Here is an 8,674-nt window from a genome sequence, read left to right as displayed (position 1 = left end):
AAGTATCCACAGTTTTTCTCTGTTTATATGTGTTGCGCTAACCAAGGTCGTTTGTCTGTATTTCTATTTTTCATCATGCATCGAAGGCATCTTGTTAGGAAGGTGTTGATTAGAGATTGGTCGCCAAAAATGGGTTTCTAATGGAGGAGTCAATTATACGAGTGACCGAAACGTTGTGTAATAGACTCCTTTGATTAAGGAAATGCCTAAATAGGGGCTATCTTGAAATTAACACCAAATTTTTGCATATTCATTCATGACTGACATTCATGCATTCATTCATGCATCCATTCATTCATTGCATATCCCATACTGTTATTTGAGGTTAAAGCGTACAATTCGCGATTGCAATACCATAAGATGGAACCACGTCATTCGTATAGAATGCGCCGACAAACTAGAGTAATGGAGGTGAATTCAATGAAAGGATTGAAAGGATGGAGAGAATTCAAAAGGAATTACAAGAAGCGGTTGGCTAGGTCACAAAGAAGAGACGAGAGACTTAATGGTAAGATCACGAGAAGAATCGCTAGAATAGAAGGATCAAATGGCCAAGATGATGGAGATGATGTCACTTTAGTTAAAGGAAAGGGACCCATGCAAAGCCACGACATTAAGGAATCTCGATCAAGAGTTAATCACAATCAAGACCCGCTCTATCCCCGGATTCACTCCACCACACTCCGCGTAGCATAAAAGGGTACACCTAAGGAGAACCCACAGTCCCGAGCAACGGCCGGTGCCACATACTCATTTAGGGCAAGGAATATTCATATCAAATTCTATGGCTAATCACGCCAATCCAATTGTTCCAGATTTGGACGATCCAACGAAATAGCCGAGTTGAGAACGGACGATCATGAGGCTCAAGAGAAGTATAGGAGCTTAGAGGAAAGACTCAAAGCAATAGAGGTCTGAAGCCTTCTCGCACTAAGTGCCAAAGAGCTCGGTTTGGTGCGGATCTAGTTACGCCTCCAAAGTTCAAGGTGCTTGATTTGAAAAATACGATGGCACGAGATGTCCAAAGGTGCATCTTGTCATGTTTCTTGAAAAATGACCGGTTATGTGAGCGAGGATAAGCTACTCATACATTGCTTTCAAGATAGTCTAACGAGGTCACTCTTGGTGGTACAACCAACTTAGTAGAGAAAGATTCGATCTGGAAGGACTTGGCGTCTGCGATTCTGCGGCGATACAAGCATGTATCGGACATGGTGCGACCGGATGACCTTGCAAATGATGGAGAAAAAGCCATCGAGACCTTCAGACGGTATCTTGAGAGATGGAGAGACGTCTCGGCCCAAGTGGAACCCCCACTAACAAAAATAGAGATAACCGTTCTCTTTATCAATACCTTAAAGCGCGCCGTTTATGACAAACTAGTGGGAAGTGCCACGAAGGAGTTTGCGGATATTGTAATATCTGGTGAGCTCATAGAGAATGCCGTCAAGAGCGGTAGAATGGAAGGTTCGAAGGTTCAAAAGGGTAGCGCCTATGAAGAAGAAAGAACCGAAGCCCATATGGTGGGAATGGAAAACCGTTATACCTCTAATCCATATCCAAATCAACCCGACCTCGAAATTATCCACCTCCAAATTTTATTATCCTCCTCAAACCCCTTATTACCAAGCACTACCTCATTTCTATCCCATTTACGCCACGAACAATCAAACACCATCACCTCATTCCCACAAAACATGGTACCCGCTCAAAGCCAAACCGAAATGAACAAATACTAGTAAGGCCTAATCCAGAGATCTGCAGGTTTACTCCCATCCTTGTGTCGTATGGAGAATGTACCCAAAACTTTTGGAGAAACAACTGATTTCTCCCATTACATGGCACCCTTAAACCTCCATACAAAATGGTACGATCCAAACGCTAGTTGTGCATACCATCTTAGGGAACCGAGGGCATTCTCTCGAGAATTGTCTTGCTTTCAAGAGGAGAGTTCAAGGGCTCATTGATGCAGCATTTTGCGATTTGATGGTCTTGGCGATGCAGTGGGAATCCATTCCCAAACCACACCAAGGGAATGTGGCCTTGATGGGAGAGGAAGACAAAAGACAAAGTAGAAGATGGGTTCTTGAAATAAAAACACCTCTGCGAGAGAATCTGGGAGGTACTAGTTGAAAAAGGGTTACTCTGTCGTTTTAACGGAATATTTGAAGGAAAAGATGCAAAAGGTCACGGTTTTGTGAGTTCCATGGCATTGAAGGGCACGACATTCGATCCTGCGAGGAATTGAAATTTCTTGCAAAATATGATGGATAACAAGGAGATTGGGATCTTTTATAAAAGCGAGGAGGCCGATAGAGGAGAAATATGCGCTCGACAATCAATCATCGGGTTTCCCATATAGCGGTGACCGAATAGTTAATAATTTATTATGACGCGAAGAAAGAGCCGGTGAAGCCAAAATGATAATCAAGTACCATCTCCTTTCCTTATAAGAACAATAAAACGATCTGTGGAGATCGATGTTAATATTGTCACACCGAAGTTGGAAATTCCAAAGCCATAGCGAAGATGTGGGATAGGTAGGGCATTTTACCCACGATTAGGCGTTGTTATTGAAAGAAGTCAAACCGGTAAAATGAATAGTGATTGGAAGCAAAAGGGAAGGCGTTGATGCACGAAGTCAAAGTCGAGCAAGAAATTCCACCGTGTAAGAAACCAAAAACACATGAATGAGGAAGAAGCTCAGAATTCTTGAAATTTATCAAGCACAGCCAGTATAGTGTGGTGAAACAATTGAGTAAGCGACCAGCATGAATCTCGGTTTATCTCTACTATTAAATTGAGCCACACCGAATACTTTATTGAATGTGTTAAATCAAGCTTATGTGGCCAACAACATATCCGTTGAGAAGCTTGATAGATGTGTAAATAATCTAAATGCTGACAATTTCATCTCTTTTAGTGATGATGAGATACCGCCAAATGGTAGAGGCTCGGTGAAAGCGCTACATATCATGACTCGCTGTAAGGGCTACATAATACCAAGCGTACTCATCGATAATGGGTCGTGCTAAATGCTATGCCATTGGCCACGCTTTTGAATCTGATGGATTTGTCCTACTTAAGGCCCTGTCATTCCACGGTAAGGGCATTCGACGGAACGAGGCGCGAAGTCATGGGAAAGATCGAAATCCCTTTGGAAGTGGGCCCTTACATTTATGATGTTGAGTTCCAAGTTATAGACATTACACCCTCTTATAACTGCCTTTTGGGAAGACCCTGGATCCATTCTGCTGGAGCAGTCCTATCATCCCTCCATCAAAAGGTGAAATTTATCATGGACGGTTGTTTGGTCACTGTCGAGGGAGAAGAAGACATTGTCGCATCTGTCTCTGCCGATGCACCGTACTTGGAAGTGGACAAAGACGCATTGGAATGTTCCTTTCAATCCCTTGAATTCGTCAATGCCACTTTTGTTGTTGAGAAAGCAAATTCCGTTGCCAAAGCGTAGAAATACTAGAATGGGTGTCAAATTGATCGTAGGAATGGGAGCTCGGCGAGAAGAGGTTTAGGGAGATATCGCAAGGAATAGTCGGGCTTTAAAGCCGATTACCACAGGCTGATACGGTTTGGGGTTCGGCACTGACATCGTCAAAGAAGAAGACAGTGGAAAAAAGATCAGGAAAGAAGTATTGCAAGAACTTTAGGCCGAGAACCAGAATGGGAACCAATAGAATACCCTCATTTGTCAAAAACATTTACATCTGCGGGAATGATGTACCTTGGACAAGATGGTCCACGAAACACACTATGGTTAATTGAAAAGGGTCTTCAAAATGTCGATTATAAATGTTATTGACAAAGGGGTGATGTGAGTAAAGGCGTCTCGAGGATACGCCCTTGTCCTCTGGTTTCATCTAGAACAATTGAATTGCCGAGGATCTTCTTGTAGTTTATAAGTCTTGAGTAATGCTCAAACATTAACATTCTATTGTGTCTTTAGATATAATAGAATTCTTTTATAAACTTGCATTCACTCTTTATCATTTAAATGAATATCAATGAAGATGCATTTTATCACGATTTTTCGCATTATCACTAATTTCATAATCATCTCCTCATTTCATAGCCTATCTGTACATTTGCCTCATACCATGCCATAACATTTCGTTTGTTGGTTCCAATACTTGGATGCCCTTCTATAGTTTCTTTTTCCATTCAACTTTCAGGTGCTCAGATATCAATGGCATGAACAAACCCGTTACGAGTCCTGAAATCGATTTTGAGAAGGCTGTTTGTTTAGGAGAATTCGAAGCCGAAGAAAATGCTGAAGACTATGTCTCGTCTCCTGAATTGTTAAGAATGGTGGAACAAGAGGATAAGCAGATTTTGCCTCATGAAGAATCTATGGAAATAATAAACTTGAGAAGAAGAAAGGAAACAAGAAGTGAAGATTGGGACTTCTATTTGAGAGAGCACTAGGTATAATTTGATCGCTTTACTCATGAGTACAAAGATGTTTTCGCATGGTCATACCGGGATATGCGAGGCTAGATAAAGATTTAGTGGTCCACAAGCTCCCATTAAAGCGAATGCAAGCCTATCCAAAAAAATTAGGACGGATGAGACCCAAAATCTTGTTGAAAATAAAAGAGGAAGTCAAGAAGCAATTTGATCTTTGGCTTCCTACAAGCCTCAAATATCCATAATGGGTGGCTAACATAGTCCGTTACAAAGAAAGATGGCAAAATCTGAATGTGCGTGGATTATCGTGACTGAATCGAGCAAGCCCAAAAGATAATTTTCCTTGCCACATATTGATACGTTGGTGGACAACCACAAAAACATTCATTATTTTCTTTCATGGATGGATTCTCGGGTATAATCGGATCAAGATGGCCCCGAGGATATGGAAAACTACCTTCATAACAATGTGAGGCGTTCTACTACAAGGTGATGCCATTCGGGTTAAAGAATCTTTGGAGCAACATATCGGAGGGCTATGGTGGCGTTATTCCATGACATGATGCATAAATAAATAGAGGTCTCGTCGACGATATGATTGCTAAATCCAGGGAAGAAGAGCATGTAGTGAATCTCAAAAGTTGTTCGACAGTGAGAAAGTTCGATTAAAGCTCAATCCAGCCAAATGTACGTTTGGGGCTACCTCGGGAAGTTGCTAGGCTTCATTGTCAGTGAAAGAGGTATCGAGGTTGATCTAGTTAAAATAAAATCCATTCAAGAGTTGCCATCTCCGCGCACGCAAAAGGAAGTTAGAGGATTTTTAGGGAGATTAAATTACATCGCCCGATTTATCGCTCAGCTTACCAACCAATGGGACCCAATCTTTCGACTTCTTCGAAAACATAACCCTGGAGAATGGAATGAGGAATGCCAGTTGGCCTTTGATAAAATAAAGCAATATTTGTCTAATCCTCCAGTGCTAGTACCACCAACTCCGGGAAGACTATTGATATTGTATTTAACTGTGTTTGAAAATTCAATGGGTTGCGTACTGGGGCAACACGACGAGTCGGAAAGAAAGAAAAGGTGATCTACTACCTCGGTAAAAGTTCATTGAATATGAGGTAAAGTATTAGATCCATTGAAAAATCTTTATTACGCTCTGGTTTAGGTAGCTCGAAGACTCAGACAATATATGTTGTATCATACGACATGGCTAATTTCAAAGCTAGACCCAATAAAATACATGATGGAATTACCGGCACTCTCAGGAAGAATGGCACGATGGTAGATCCTCCTATCAAAATATGACATTGCCTATGTAAGTCAGAAGTCAATAAAAGGGAGCGCAATAGCTGATTTCTTAGCGACTCGAACAACGGAGGGATATGAGCCCTTGAAATTTGATTTCCAGACGAAGACTTAATGTGCATCACGAAATGGAATCCGAGTCATCAAAGAAAGTCATGGAAGATGTGCTTTGATGGTGCGTCAAATGCTTTAGGGCATGGAATTGGAGCAATCTGGTATCACCAAGCGGGAATCATTATCCGTTCCTTTGTAAGACTGAATTTCTTACGTACCAATAACATAGCGAATATGAGGCTGTATCATGGGACTTCGTGCGACCATTGAATGAAACATCGAAATCTTAGAGGTGTACGGGACTCGACCCTAGTGGTTTACCAAATCCGTGGAGAGTGGGAAGTGAGGGACCCAAAATTGATTAAGTACAATGATTTAGTAGTGAATTGATCAAAGAATTCAAAGAAATAACTTTTCATTACTTCCATGAGAAGAAAACCAATTGCACGATGCCACGCCACTTTGGCTTCAATGTTCAAAGCAAGTAAAGAAGCGAAATAATGCCCTCAAAATGAGCATATCTGAGGTCCACGCACCTTGTTGTAGCATTGAGAAAGAGGCGACGGACGGCCATGGTTCCATGATATCTTAGAATATATCAAGAATCAAAGCTATCCGAACAAGCGAATGAGAACGACAAAAGAACAATCGGAAGAATGGCGGTGGATTTGTTCTTGATTGGGATATCTGTATAAAGAGGAAAGGATCAAGTACTTTTGAGATGCGTGGATGATATTGAAGCGAAAGATACTTGAAGATGTCCATGAAAGAATCATGGGACACATGCCAATGGTTTCGATATGGCGGAAAGATCATGAGACTTCGGTTATTATTGGTGACAATAGAAAGTGACTACATCAATTTTTCGAGAAAATGCCACAAATGTCAAATCTCTGGCGATAAAATTCATGTAGCCCTTCACCCCTTCATGTCATGACTTCTCCGTGGCCTTTTTCTATGTGGGGCATGGATGTCATAGGCCAATTTCTCCAAAAGCTTCAAATGGACATCGATTCATTTTGTGGTTATCGATTACTTCACAAAATGGATTGAAGCCGCCGTTTGCCAATGTGACGAAGACTGCGGTGTGCAAGTTTTTGAAAAAGGAAATCATTTGCCGATATGGTTTGCCTGAAAGAATCATTTCAGATAATGCCATGAATCTGAACAATAAGATGATGGAAGAAGTGTGCGAGCAATTCCAAATAAAGCATCATAACTCCTCGCCCTATCGCCCAAAGATGAACGGGGCTGTTGAAGCAGCCAATAAAAATATTAAGAGGATCATTGGGAAAACGACTGAGACGTTTAAAGATTGGCACGAGAAGCTTCCATTTGCTTTGTTTGCATATCGCATCTGTCTGTCGAACATCTACGGAGCAACTCCTTCTCTCGGTTTATAGAATGGAAGCTGTGCTACCTATCGAGGTTGAGATCCCTTCTCTACGAGTCTTAATGGAATCAAAGTTGGAAGAAGCAGAATGGGTACAAGCTCGATATGATCAGCTGAACCTCATTGAAGAAAAGCGTCTTAAGGCAATTTGTCACGGGCAGATGTACCAAAAAAGAATGATAGCAGTGCATGACAAGAAGGTACGACCAAGAAAATTCCATGAAGGAGAACTTCGTCTTTGAGAAAAATTCTCCCAATACAAAAAGATCTGCGAGGGAAATGGGCACCAAACTGGGAAGGACCGTACGTCGTAAAGAAGGCATTCTCAGGAGGAGCTTTGATCCTTACCGAGATGGATGGGAAAGAGTTGTCAAATCTAGTGAACTCAGATGCTATGAAGAAATATTATGCTTAAGATGAAAGCCCAAAAGGGCATCTTAAAAAAAAAAGGATCAAGGCGAAAACCGAAAAGGGCATCTTGATTAGTACAAAAGATTAGGATGAAAACCGAGAGGGTGTCCTAATGAAACAAACTGGCGGTCGAGCGATAGGTCAAGCGGTAAGGCTACGATATTTGAAGCATTTAAAGCTCGAAATCTTCTACGCAAGAAGCCACGCTCGAAAAGATTTTGATTGAGGAGCGAGGAAGAGTTCATATGTTGAATATCTAGAGCATTTGTATCCGTTGAATACAATCCTTTCTTTCTTTTGACATTTTTACTCTCATTGGTTAACTTGCTTTGTTTGCCACCTTTGAAATAGATGAATATGAAATATCATTTTGTCCCTATCGACCTTTTTCATGCATCTCATTATGTGTTTATTTACATGATAAATGGTGAAATGATATACTCTAAACAAAAGAAATGTTAAGCATTACGGATGAAAATTTGATAAGCACAAGAGTCTCAAAGTAAGAACAAAGTTCAATCGAGGCGGAAGAGTGATATCTAAGAAACGTCGATTACTTGTGAAGCTTGAAGGCAATTATAAGGCACGAAGAGAAAGTCGAGAATCAAAGTAATGAACACGGATCCTCAACAATCGTGGCTAAATGGACATCGACAAACATGCTTAAGGAGCCTTTGCATAATCATGTAGGCATAAAAGCATTTAAGACAAACATGTGCATATCATGATAACATCATACATGGCATATACATGGCATAAAAGATTTTGATTGAGGAGCGAGGAAGAGTTCATGTGTTGAATATCTAGAGCATTTGTATCCGTTGAATACGATCCTTTCTTTCTTTTGACATTTTTACTCTCATTGTTTAACTTGCTTTGTTTGCCACATTTGAAATAGATGAATATGAAATATCATTTTGTCCCTATCGACCTTTTCATGCATCTCATTATTTACATGATAAATGGTGAAATGACATACTCAAACAAAAGAAATGTTAAGCATTACGGATGAAAATTTGATAAGCACAAGAGTCTCAAAGTAAGAACAAAGTTCAATCGGGGGCAGAAGAGTGATATCTG

This window comes from Gossypium arboreum, chromosome 9 (assembly GCF_025698485.1).
Source record: "Gossypium arboreum isolate Shixiya-1 chromosome 9, ASM2569848v2, whole genome shotgun sequence".
NCBI lineage: Eukaryota > Viridiplantae > Streptophyta > Magnoliopsida > Malvales > Malvaceae > Gossypium > Gossypium arboreum.
The sequence above is the reverse complement of the archived record's forward strand: the minus strand, read 5'-3'. Positions refer to the sequence as shown.